This window comes from Heteronotia binoei, chromosome 12 (assembly GCF_032191835.1).
Source record: "Heteronotia binoei isolate CCM8104 ecotype False Entrance Well chromosome 12, APGP_CSIRO_Hbin_v1, whole genome shotgun sequence".
NCBI lineage: Eukaryota > Metazoa > Chordata > Lepidosauria > Squamata > Gekkonidae > Heteronotia > Heteronotia binoei.
The window spans coordinates 41,025,207-41,035,026 of NC_083234.1; the positions used below are offsets into that span (position 1 = coordinate 41,025,207).

Here is a 9,820-nt window from a genome sequence, read left to right on the forward strand (position 1 = left end):
TAGGAAACCCTACTGCAATAGAAATATGAAATCCTATTGGGGGTGGGGGTGGTGGAAAGTGATGTCAAGCCACAGTTGACTTAGGGTGACCCTGTTGGGTTTTCAAGGCAAAGAACATTCAAAGGCGTAAAGAGATGTACTATCTGATATTGATAGCATGGAGGTTCTTATTGTTGGTGGCCCCAGCTGCTGAAAATCTTGCCTGTACCTATCTGCATAGCCACGCATTGGGTTGTAGTACTTGGGAACAAAGTAAACTTGAAAACAGGACTTTTCTGATCAGATCTTTCACAAGTTTATTAATAACAACATGAGCCGTTCATTTACAGCAATAAAAAACACAGAAACCCAGCAGCATAAAAATACACATAAGCAAAAGTAAACACAATTAAAAGCAGCAAAAAGTGGATAAAAGGCACAAACAAGACACAACTTAATCAAAACTATCAATGGAAACATTAAGAGTAAAGCAATGGAGACAAAGGGCTACTTCAAGGCAACATGTCCAAAGGCTTAGGAGAAAGAAAAGCCACAATTTTTTTTGTTAGGCATTAAAAAAAATAGGCCCCATTCGGTAGTGTTAAAATGAAATTAATAACAATAGGTGGGGGTTAGGAAACTGGATTGGGGCCGCAACGCTGAAGAGGGCTTATTTGTCATAATTTGTGATGAGCACATCAGGCTTTTCCTTGAGAAACTAGTTCAGTCCTGCTCTCAAACATGTTGTCTAGCTGAGGGGCTGTAAAAGTATACAGATAGTTCAACATCTTGAAGGACATGTCTTGTGAGCATGGTTAGCCTAGGACAAACTGGGAATTCTTGCATGTAGGAGATAAACCCTGTGTGGACTGGCATTCACCACGTGCTCTCAGCCTAAGCTACCTTGCAGGATTGTTTCAAGGATAAAAATGCCACTTTGGGTCTGCACTGGGGAGAAAGGCAGGGTATCAATGAAGTAAAAAAAGAAAGAAAAAAATACATCCTCAAGCCTTCCGCATAGGAGGTTTAAAAATATTGCATGGGGGGTTTAAATTGGTATTTTCAACATGTGTGCCTGAGGGAATGCTGGAAAGCAGGCACCTTGAAAAGGCATCCTTATGCTCTTAAGCATCCTTAAAAGCATGTGTAAAAGCACTTAAAGAACAACAGTTCCCATGCAGTGGACATTTCCTGGGTATTCTCCAGTGTATGATCCTGTCATTTTAATTATTTCAGTTCTACTTTTGAATGACTGCCAAGGTTCTGTGTATTCAGCTGCATTTCTACCTTCACTGGGCAAGAGGTTGACACAATGACCTTCCACTGTTTTTCCTGCAGAGTCTCTAAACATGACATCCCAGTACCTTTAAGCCCACTGTAACACTTCAGCAAATGTCTCTTGCACAGGTCAATTCATGTCCACAAATCTCATTTCCTGTTGCTTGACATGGAGGGCTATAATATCTAAATAGCTGTGCGGCTATAATTTCATTTATGGGTTCCAGAAGAACACCTACAGAGTCCCCATACAGAGCCACTATTTTCAAAAAGATAATTATTTTTTATTATGCCTGCTTGATAGCAGGAGAAAAGGTAGCATGGTATAGCCTGATCTTGACAGATCGCAGAAGTTAAGCAGGGTCAATACTTGGGAGACCACGAAAAAAAATCTCTGCAGAGGAAAGCAATGGCAAACCACCACTGCTTTTCACATGAAAGCCTGTTGCTAGGGTTGCCATAGGTTGGTTGTTTGCAATTTGATGTCACTTATATGTACATAACTTGATAACACCATGCTGTTTCCTGCCGAAAGATATGGGAGTGAGGGAACTTACAACCAGCTTTTCATCTCGGGTCTTTTTCTGTAAGAGTACTGTCTTAATACATACTAAGGCCAAGCTAAACATAGCAATAGTTCATTCATGGAACTCATGCTTGCTTTGAAACTTTAAATAGCACTGGGCCTTAACACAAGGGCCAGAACAGGACCATGACACAGGAAGAGAATTGGCCTTCCTACCTACTGCTTCCATGTGCTCAGTGAAGAGTCAGCATAGACTGGTTAAAAGTAAGCTAAACTGTATTGAAACAATTTTACATATCCTCTTTTACTGTCCTTTTATTGCAGACATTCGTAATAAATATCTAAATCCTATTTTGGTAAATAAGAGGGGGATCTCTGATCCCATTAAGATCAATTTTATCCTGAATGACCCCTCTCTGGACATAACTGAGAAGGTGGCTATATTTTCGCAATGCACTATAAAGCTGTGCTGTGATCTTATTTTATATATACACATAAATACAAAAATTTTTTGCTAATAGTGGTGATCAAATGGAGCTCTCCTATTGGCTTAGGGGTGCATACCATGCACTCCATAAACCACTAGCCCAGTCAGCATCTCTGGCCTCCCATTGGCTGACTCCACTGCCCCCACCTACTGCAAGCCTGGGAATGTTGAACAAACCACCAAAACATCTCCAACTCTCCTGTGTCCTCTGACAACTGGCCTCACAAAAGGTGTCACCAGCAACAGACCTCTGCCACCCCATCAACAGCCCACACAGATAGCCTCCCAGCACACACAATCTCCAAGGGCTGCAGAAATAGCCAGGGAGCTGCTGCTGCCATAATGCAATTAGGTGCAAGGTCTGGCCCCACTGGGAGCATTTCCTCAGAGGCCATGGCTGCTGCCTCTTTCCTGTCACTCCCTCTCTCCCTCCTTCCCTCAGCCTTGCTTCTAGCCAAGGGCTGTTGCTAGGCAACCATGGCAGCTTATTTCAGTAAAGGAAGAGGTCTCAGATTAATAGAATGGCATACAGTCCACCCTCCAAAGCAGTTATTTTCTTCAAGGGGAGAGAGAGCTGTTGTCTGGAGTTCACTTGTGATCCCAGATTTTCAGGCTGTTCCTGAAGGTTGGCTACCCTAGACCTGGCAGCACCCTCTGAGTGATTTCATGTCACCTGGGTGCCATGACTTAACTAGGGCTGATTGCTTGCGCCTGTTCAGCAGCAGCCCGATGACAGCTGGTGTGACTTAGCAGTTGCCAACTCCAGGTTAGGAAATTACTGGAGATTTGAGGTGTGGAGCTTAGAGAAGGTGGGATGTCAGACAGGTACAATGCCAGACGCTACCCTCCAAACCAGCCATTTCCTCCCACTGTATTGCCAATCCCCAGGTGAGGGCTGGAGATCGGTCAGAATCACAACTGCTCTCCAGATGACAAACTGGCCTCACAAACATTAGCTCCCCTGGAGGTGGTGGTGGGGGAGTGAATACCTTCTGAGAGAGCCAGTTTGTGTAGTGATTAAGTGCATGAACTTTTATCTGGGAGAACTGGGTTTGATTCCCCACTCCTCCACTTGCAGCTTCTGGAATGGCCTGGGGTCAGCCATAGCTCTTGTCAGAGTTCTCCTTGAAAGGGCAGCTGCTGTAAGAGCTCTTTCAGCCCCCCTACCTTACAGGGTGTCTGTTGTGGGGGAGGGAAGGTAAACGAGATTGTGACCATTCTGAGACTCTGAAATTCAGAGTATAAGGTGGGATATAAATCCAGTATCATCATCTTCTTCTTCACCTTGGTGGATGGGAAGACAGCAAAAGCAGAGAGGACACTTGCCCAAAGCCTCTTGCTAGAGCCTGTTGTATTTTCCTCCACAACAGGCCTTATTCCTAGTAAGATGTAAAAAGTAACTGAATTACTTGCAAAGCTATGCCTATTTTTGCTACTTTTGAGAATGATAACAGGCCTTGAGAATGATAACAGGCCTTATTCCTAGTAAGATGTAAAAAGTAACTGGATTACTTGCAAAGCTATGCCTATTTTTGCTACTTTTGAGAATGATTTGCTTCTAGTATACATGCACACAAGTAAAGATGCCACACTTTTGTCCTTCCTTTGCATGCCAACTTAGACGACCAGAAAGATGGAGAGGCCAGGTCATTCAGTGGTGGTAAGGTTTCTTCCATAGCTCTAATCCTTAGATTGATCCCCTGGTGCTACACTTGCATTCCTTGTCCCCAGCTCTCTGGGTCTACTGTCTACCATCTGGGCCCTGACACTCTGACTTGCTTTTTTCCTGTCATGTGACTGTGGCTATGACATGTGACATGACTGTGATGTCATGTGTGAGCAGTTTAGTGAGTTCCATGCTGTCATCTGAATATTAAAAGTAGGTCCTGGGCATGGAAAGGTAGGGGTGCTTAAAAGAGCAGGGCGGTGACATTTTTTAAAAGGGAAAGGGGGAAGAATTAAACCTCCCTTTCCTCATTTTCTGTAAGAGCCAGTTTAGTGTAGTGGTTAAGTGCATGGACTCTTAAGTGCATGGACTCCCCACTCCTCCACTTGCACGTATTGAAATGGCCTTGGGTTAGCCATAGCTCTGGCAGAGCTTGTCCTTGAAAGGGCAGCTGCTGTGAGAGTCCTCTCAGCCCCACCCACCTCACAGGGTGTCTGTTGTGGGGGGAGAAGATATAGATTGTAAGCCACTCTGAGTCTCTGATTCAGAGAGAAGGGCGGGGTATAAATCTGCAATTCTTCTTCATCATCACTGTGACAACCCAGATCGTTGGGTGGCACCTCCATTGCTTTTTAGGTCCAAATGCACCTGGAGTTCCAGTCATCAAATGCTGGCATCACTTGCAGTTTGGCCTTCAGCCATTCATTTCCTGGATGGCCTCAGCCAAGCATGATTTTAAAATCCTATTTAATTATGTTGATCATCTTAGGAGGGCGAGGCAGCTGGCCCCCTTCCTGGAACGTAGAGACCTGGCAACTGTGATCCATGCAACGGTCACCTCGAGGCTAGACTATTGTAACTCCCTCTACATGGGGCTGCCCTTATACCGAAAGCGGAAACTGCAGCTAGTGCAGAATGCGGCGGCCAGGCTGTTAGTGGGACTACCTCGGTGGGAACATGTGCAGCCTAGGCTGCGGGACCTGCACTGGCTGCCGATTGTGTACCGAGTTCGCTATAAGGTGCTGGTTATTACCTTTAAAGCCCTATATGACCGAGGACCTGCCTACCTTAGGGACCGCCTCTCCCCATATGTTCCTCAGAGAGCACTGAGATCTAGTTCTCAAAATCTTTTAAAAGTCCCTGGACCAAGGGAGGTTAGATTGAAAACAACGAGGGAGCAAGCCTTCCCAACAATGGCTCCCCAATGGTAGAACCAACTACCAGAGGAGGTGCGAGCCCTGCGAGACCTAAATCAGTTTCGCAGGGCTTGCAAAACTGCCCTCTTTCAGCTCGCTTTATGAAACCTGGGAAATGACATCTAGCCATCCTATACATAGTCTGAACCGTAGCACCGAAACTTATAATGGTTTGTCTATCTAATTTTAACTTAATTTATGAATGTAATTTAACTGTTTTAATTGTTTTGTAGTAATGATTGTATTTTACCGTAATCATGGTGCATACCATGTCTTGTTAGCTGCCCTGAGCCTGCTTTTGGCGGGGGAGGGAGGGATATAAAAATAAATTTATTATTATTATTATCATTGTGGCCTAATTTACAGAAGTGTTATTGCAGGGATTATTAATAGATGTGCTGTATAAATATACATAGAAGAGATTGGATATATACCCCGCCCTTCACTACCTGAAGGAGTCTCAGAGCAGCTTACAACCTCCTTTGTCTTCCCCTCCCCACAACAGACAACCAGTGAGGTAGGTGCGGCTGAGAGAGCTCTTCTAGAATTGCTCTTGAGCAGAACAGCTTTTTGAGAGAACTTGTGGCTGACCCAAGGTCACATCAGCAGGTGCATGAGGAGTGGGGAATCAAACCCAGTTCTCCCAGATAAGAGTCCGCACACTTAACCACTACACTAAACTGGCTCTCTACCCTTATTTTTTATGTTGTAAAAGGCCACCCTTACTTTTTAATTTGTAACTGGTGAACCTGGCAGTGTTTCCTTAGAGCCAAAATTACTTGCATATCAGGAACCACTGTGGTGAGAAGCAAAAGTCTTTATATTTACATACTACTATGCTGGGTGGTAAGCTACTAGTGCTGGAAAGCAGAGTCTCCTCTAAACTGTTATGTTTCCCAATAGCACTGCCCACTAAGGCAGACCGTTGGTCATGCACATGTATGTCAAGCTGCCTTACATTGAATCAAACCATTGTCTACTCAGATTGGCTGTAGCTCTTCAGGGTTTCAGTGGAGGTCTGCCTCCTACATGATCCTGTTAACTGGAGATGTTGAGGATTGAATCTTGGACATTCTGCATACCAAGCAGCTGCACCACTGAGTCACAGCCCCCCCCCCTCTAAATCAGGGGGTACCTGGACTTGAACTGGTGACCTCTTGATCTGAAGTCAAACGCTTTACCTCTGAGCTATACCCTCACATTGCCTCTCACTAGGGAAATTATAAAAGCTTCAAGAACAGACTGCCATTTTTTGCTGGGTTATAATAGTTTGCACTACACCTGTTTCCTCCTCATTCAGACACTAAAGCCAAGCACTAACCACACCTTCTTAGGCTAGGGGGAGGGGTTCCTCCACGAATTCATGCCAACTCCATCACTTTGCTCTTTTTTATTTTGGCGCACCACACATCGGTTGGGTGGCCAGTCCATGTCACAGAAAGTAAGGATTTGTGGATGGGAACAGGAGGGTGAGTAGAGTCAGGTTTACATATGGCTGTTTCTCCCACACAATGTCACTTAGTGGGTTATGGGCAAAACTGCCTCTGCATCAAAGAGAGGGGGAAGAACTGTGGCATCACATTATGTTTGCAGCAACCTTCCCAAAGGCAGAAGGCCTTCAGCAAATAAAGCATTTACCTATTTAAAATGAAGGATAATTATAGTTTCTTGGTGTGACCAGAAAGGTGATGAACTTGTCTGTCAATACACTTATCACTGTATGCAGAAGTTAAGCAAACATATGACAGAACAAGAGGTCAGAATTAGTGTTACTGGTCTTGTTTAATAAGCAGGTGGGGGTATAGCTCAGTGGTAGAGCATTTGACTGCAGATCAAGAGGTCCCTGGTTCAAATCCAGGTGCCCCCTCATTTTCTTTCTTTCCAATATTTTCAGAAATTCCTCTTACTTTTTGATTTGTATTTTTATTCTTGCCTCTGGCAAAGAAGCAGAGGCTACACCAGATCAGCCCAAACAAAACTATATTCAGTTTATTCAAAGCATGTATACTGGATATTCAGCTGTTTGTAAGGGGCGATGTCAAAATTTACTCATACTGCTCTCATAAGTCTTCTCCTTTGAGTCTCAGTGGGACAGGCAGACTATAAACGAAATCAGTTAATTAAAATCTAGCACTGAACAGTACTGAAAGGCTATAGTGAGCCAGTGGGCTGAGGCACAACACTGGAGTAACTTGCTTTTTATGAATTTCCATGTTCTGCACTAGCTGAAGCAATTGAAGTCTTTTGTCAGATATAACTAGGTCTACTGCTGGATAAAGAGACGGCAGATGTGGCCAGAAGTGCCCTTTATCAGCTTCCAACTAGTTAGGCAACTGCTGCCTTTCCTGAGCAGAAAAGATCTGGCACCCCTACTTACATCTAGATCAGATTACTGTAATGCTCTTAAGTACTGAATGCTGTAGCCAGGATGTTGACTGGAGTACATTGTAGGGAAAGTATCACTCCAATCTTGGTCCATCTATACTGGCTCCCAATTTGTTTCTGGACACAGCATATGGTTTGAGGCCAACATAGCTGAAGGACCATCTTCTCTCTTATGAACCCGCCTGACCACTGAGATCATCTTCAGAGGCTCCCCTTGGGGTGCCCTGCCTTCTGAGATGAGGTGCATGGCAACCTAGGAGAGGGTCTTCTTGCCAATGGCACCAAAACTCTGGAACTCTGTCCCCAAGGAGGTTAGTCAAGGCCCTTCTGTTGCCATCTTTTGCCAGCGGTGGAGACTTTTGTTTCGTTTGGCATTCCCTCAATGATTCCTCTTACCTAAGCAAAGTTTTAATTGCTGTTTTTATGTCCTTGAATATATTTTAACTGTTTTGTATTTGTGTTAATGATGCGTTTTGGAGGGTTTGATTTTAATGTTTTTAAAATGTGGTTTTATCATGTATGTTTTAAATTGTAAACCAAATTGGTGGGCTTTGTGAGGGCAGAAGTTTGTAAATAAAATAATAATTAATTTTGAAAAATATCTCCAATTGTATTCTGGAGGTTTGTTTTAAAATTAAGTAAAAGTCATCTTACAACTGCACAGATAAAAATGCATGGTTGAGTGAAGTTGTGGAGCAAATTTTGAATCCAGCAGAAAGGGAAGATGTGAACATTATCTGGAGATCTGTGATCCTCATTTTGGGGCCACCCTATCTGCAGTAGATGATTACACTGGTTTTACTTTTGTTAGGCTTTTTTCCCCAGGTTAATTTGTGTTCCAAGCTTCTAACCCAGTGATCCCCTGCTCCCAAGCACAACTGTGTTCTACTGCCCCCTCAAGCACAGCCAAGCAAACCCATTGCTATACTCTGCATCTTCTGCCATTGTATCTACTCATGGCCAACCAGTGATTGCTTTGCAGTAATAGTGCTTTGCTGCTCCTTGTATAAATGTCCAAATCCTATGATGCCACATGCATTTCACCAGCTCTCACAGCAGTCCTGTGTCTCTTATCATCCCCTCCTGCCCACCCAAACTCCCAAGAGTTTGGCACTAGGCAAGTCCTGCTGCTGCTCATCCCAGCCAACCCACATCTCTCTTCAGCTGGTCTCTGCCATCATACGTAGCTCTACTCTCCACTAACTCTCATGCCAAGCCACTGTCCTTACTCATTCTTTATTGCCCCTCATGCCCACTCAAAATCTCTGGACAGCATCACCCTACTTCATTGGTTCCCACAATTAACCTTCCCTTGTAGTTTCTAAGCCTGAGGGCAGAAGACTTCTGGAGACAATTGTCTGCAAGTGCTGAAGTTGCCTTTGCTCAGTATGGCCAATTAGTGTTCCCCTCCAAACGATGCTGTTCTCTTTATGTGAAGCCCAGCCACCCTGATGCCTTACACAAGATAAGCAGTCAACTGGCTTGTAGTGCTGAGCCGATGTCATGCCAGCCCCTTTGGCAGTTATGTTCTTGCTGGCCCCCTCATGACAAATCAAACTCCGAGGGTTCCCAACTGTGGGTTAAGAAATACCTGAAAAATTCGGAAGTGGAGCCCAGGGGAGGACCTCAGTGGGTATAATGCCATAGAACCCAACCTCCAAGGAAACCATTTTCTACAAGACAACTGATTACTGCTGTCTGAAGATCAGTTACAATTTCAGATCTTGAAGCCCCACCTGGAAGTTAGCAACCTTGCCCATAAGCGCCATGCCATGCCAGACACCCTTCCTCACCCTCCTCCAGTGTGCCCCTATGAGCTCCTTTGAGTCCTGAAGAAGTAAGCAGAGACTCACGAAAATTTATACCCTACCACAAATTTTGACGGTCTTCAAGGTACTACTGGAGTCTTATTCTTTTCTACTCCGATGCCCATTGTGAGGAAAGTTCTTGTTTATGCTTTTAGCTTTTATGACCCACCTCTTAATCCTCTTCGGAGCCAACGTCTAACGTGTCAAGGCAGAAAACAGCATACAGACGCAATGGACTTCTGCTAAATATTGAAAACACCCATTTACCACCCCTGCTGCCGTTCTATCCCTTTCCACCCGCCTTTTACGTACTTTCATGAGGACTGCCGGGGGGGGGGGGGAGTCAACTTTAGCTTGGAAACATTAATAAGAAGCATTCTTTTTGTTTACCATTCCCATGCTCAAGCACGAGTTCTTCCCCTTTTGCCTAAGAAGCATATTAGCGAACAAAAAGAGAAACCCTCTCTGTTTCCCCCTAGTCCTCCCACCGCCTGA

At 44.5% G+C, this 9,820-nt stretch overlaps 1 non-coding gene across 1 annotated transcript; it reads left to right on the forward strand.

Moving 5' to 3' along the window:
- The first annotated feature begins 6,927 nt into the window (after window positions 1-6,927).
- On the forward strand, window positions 6,928-6,999 carry TRNAC-GCA (transfer RNA cysteine (anticodon GCA)). Its single transcript has one exon. It is a non-coding gene; the product is annotated as a tRNA-Cys (tRNA).
- Window positions 7,000-9,820: the final 2,821 nt, after the last annotated feature.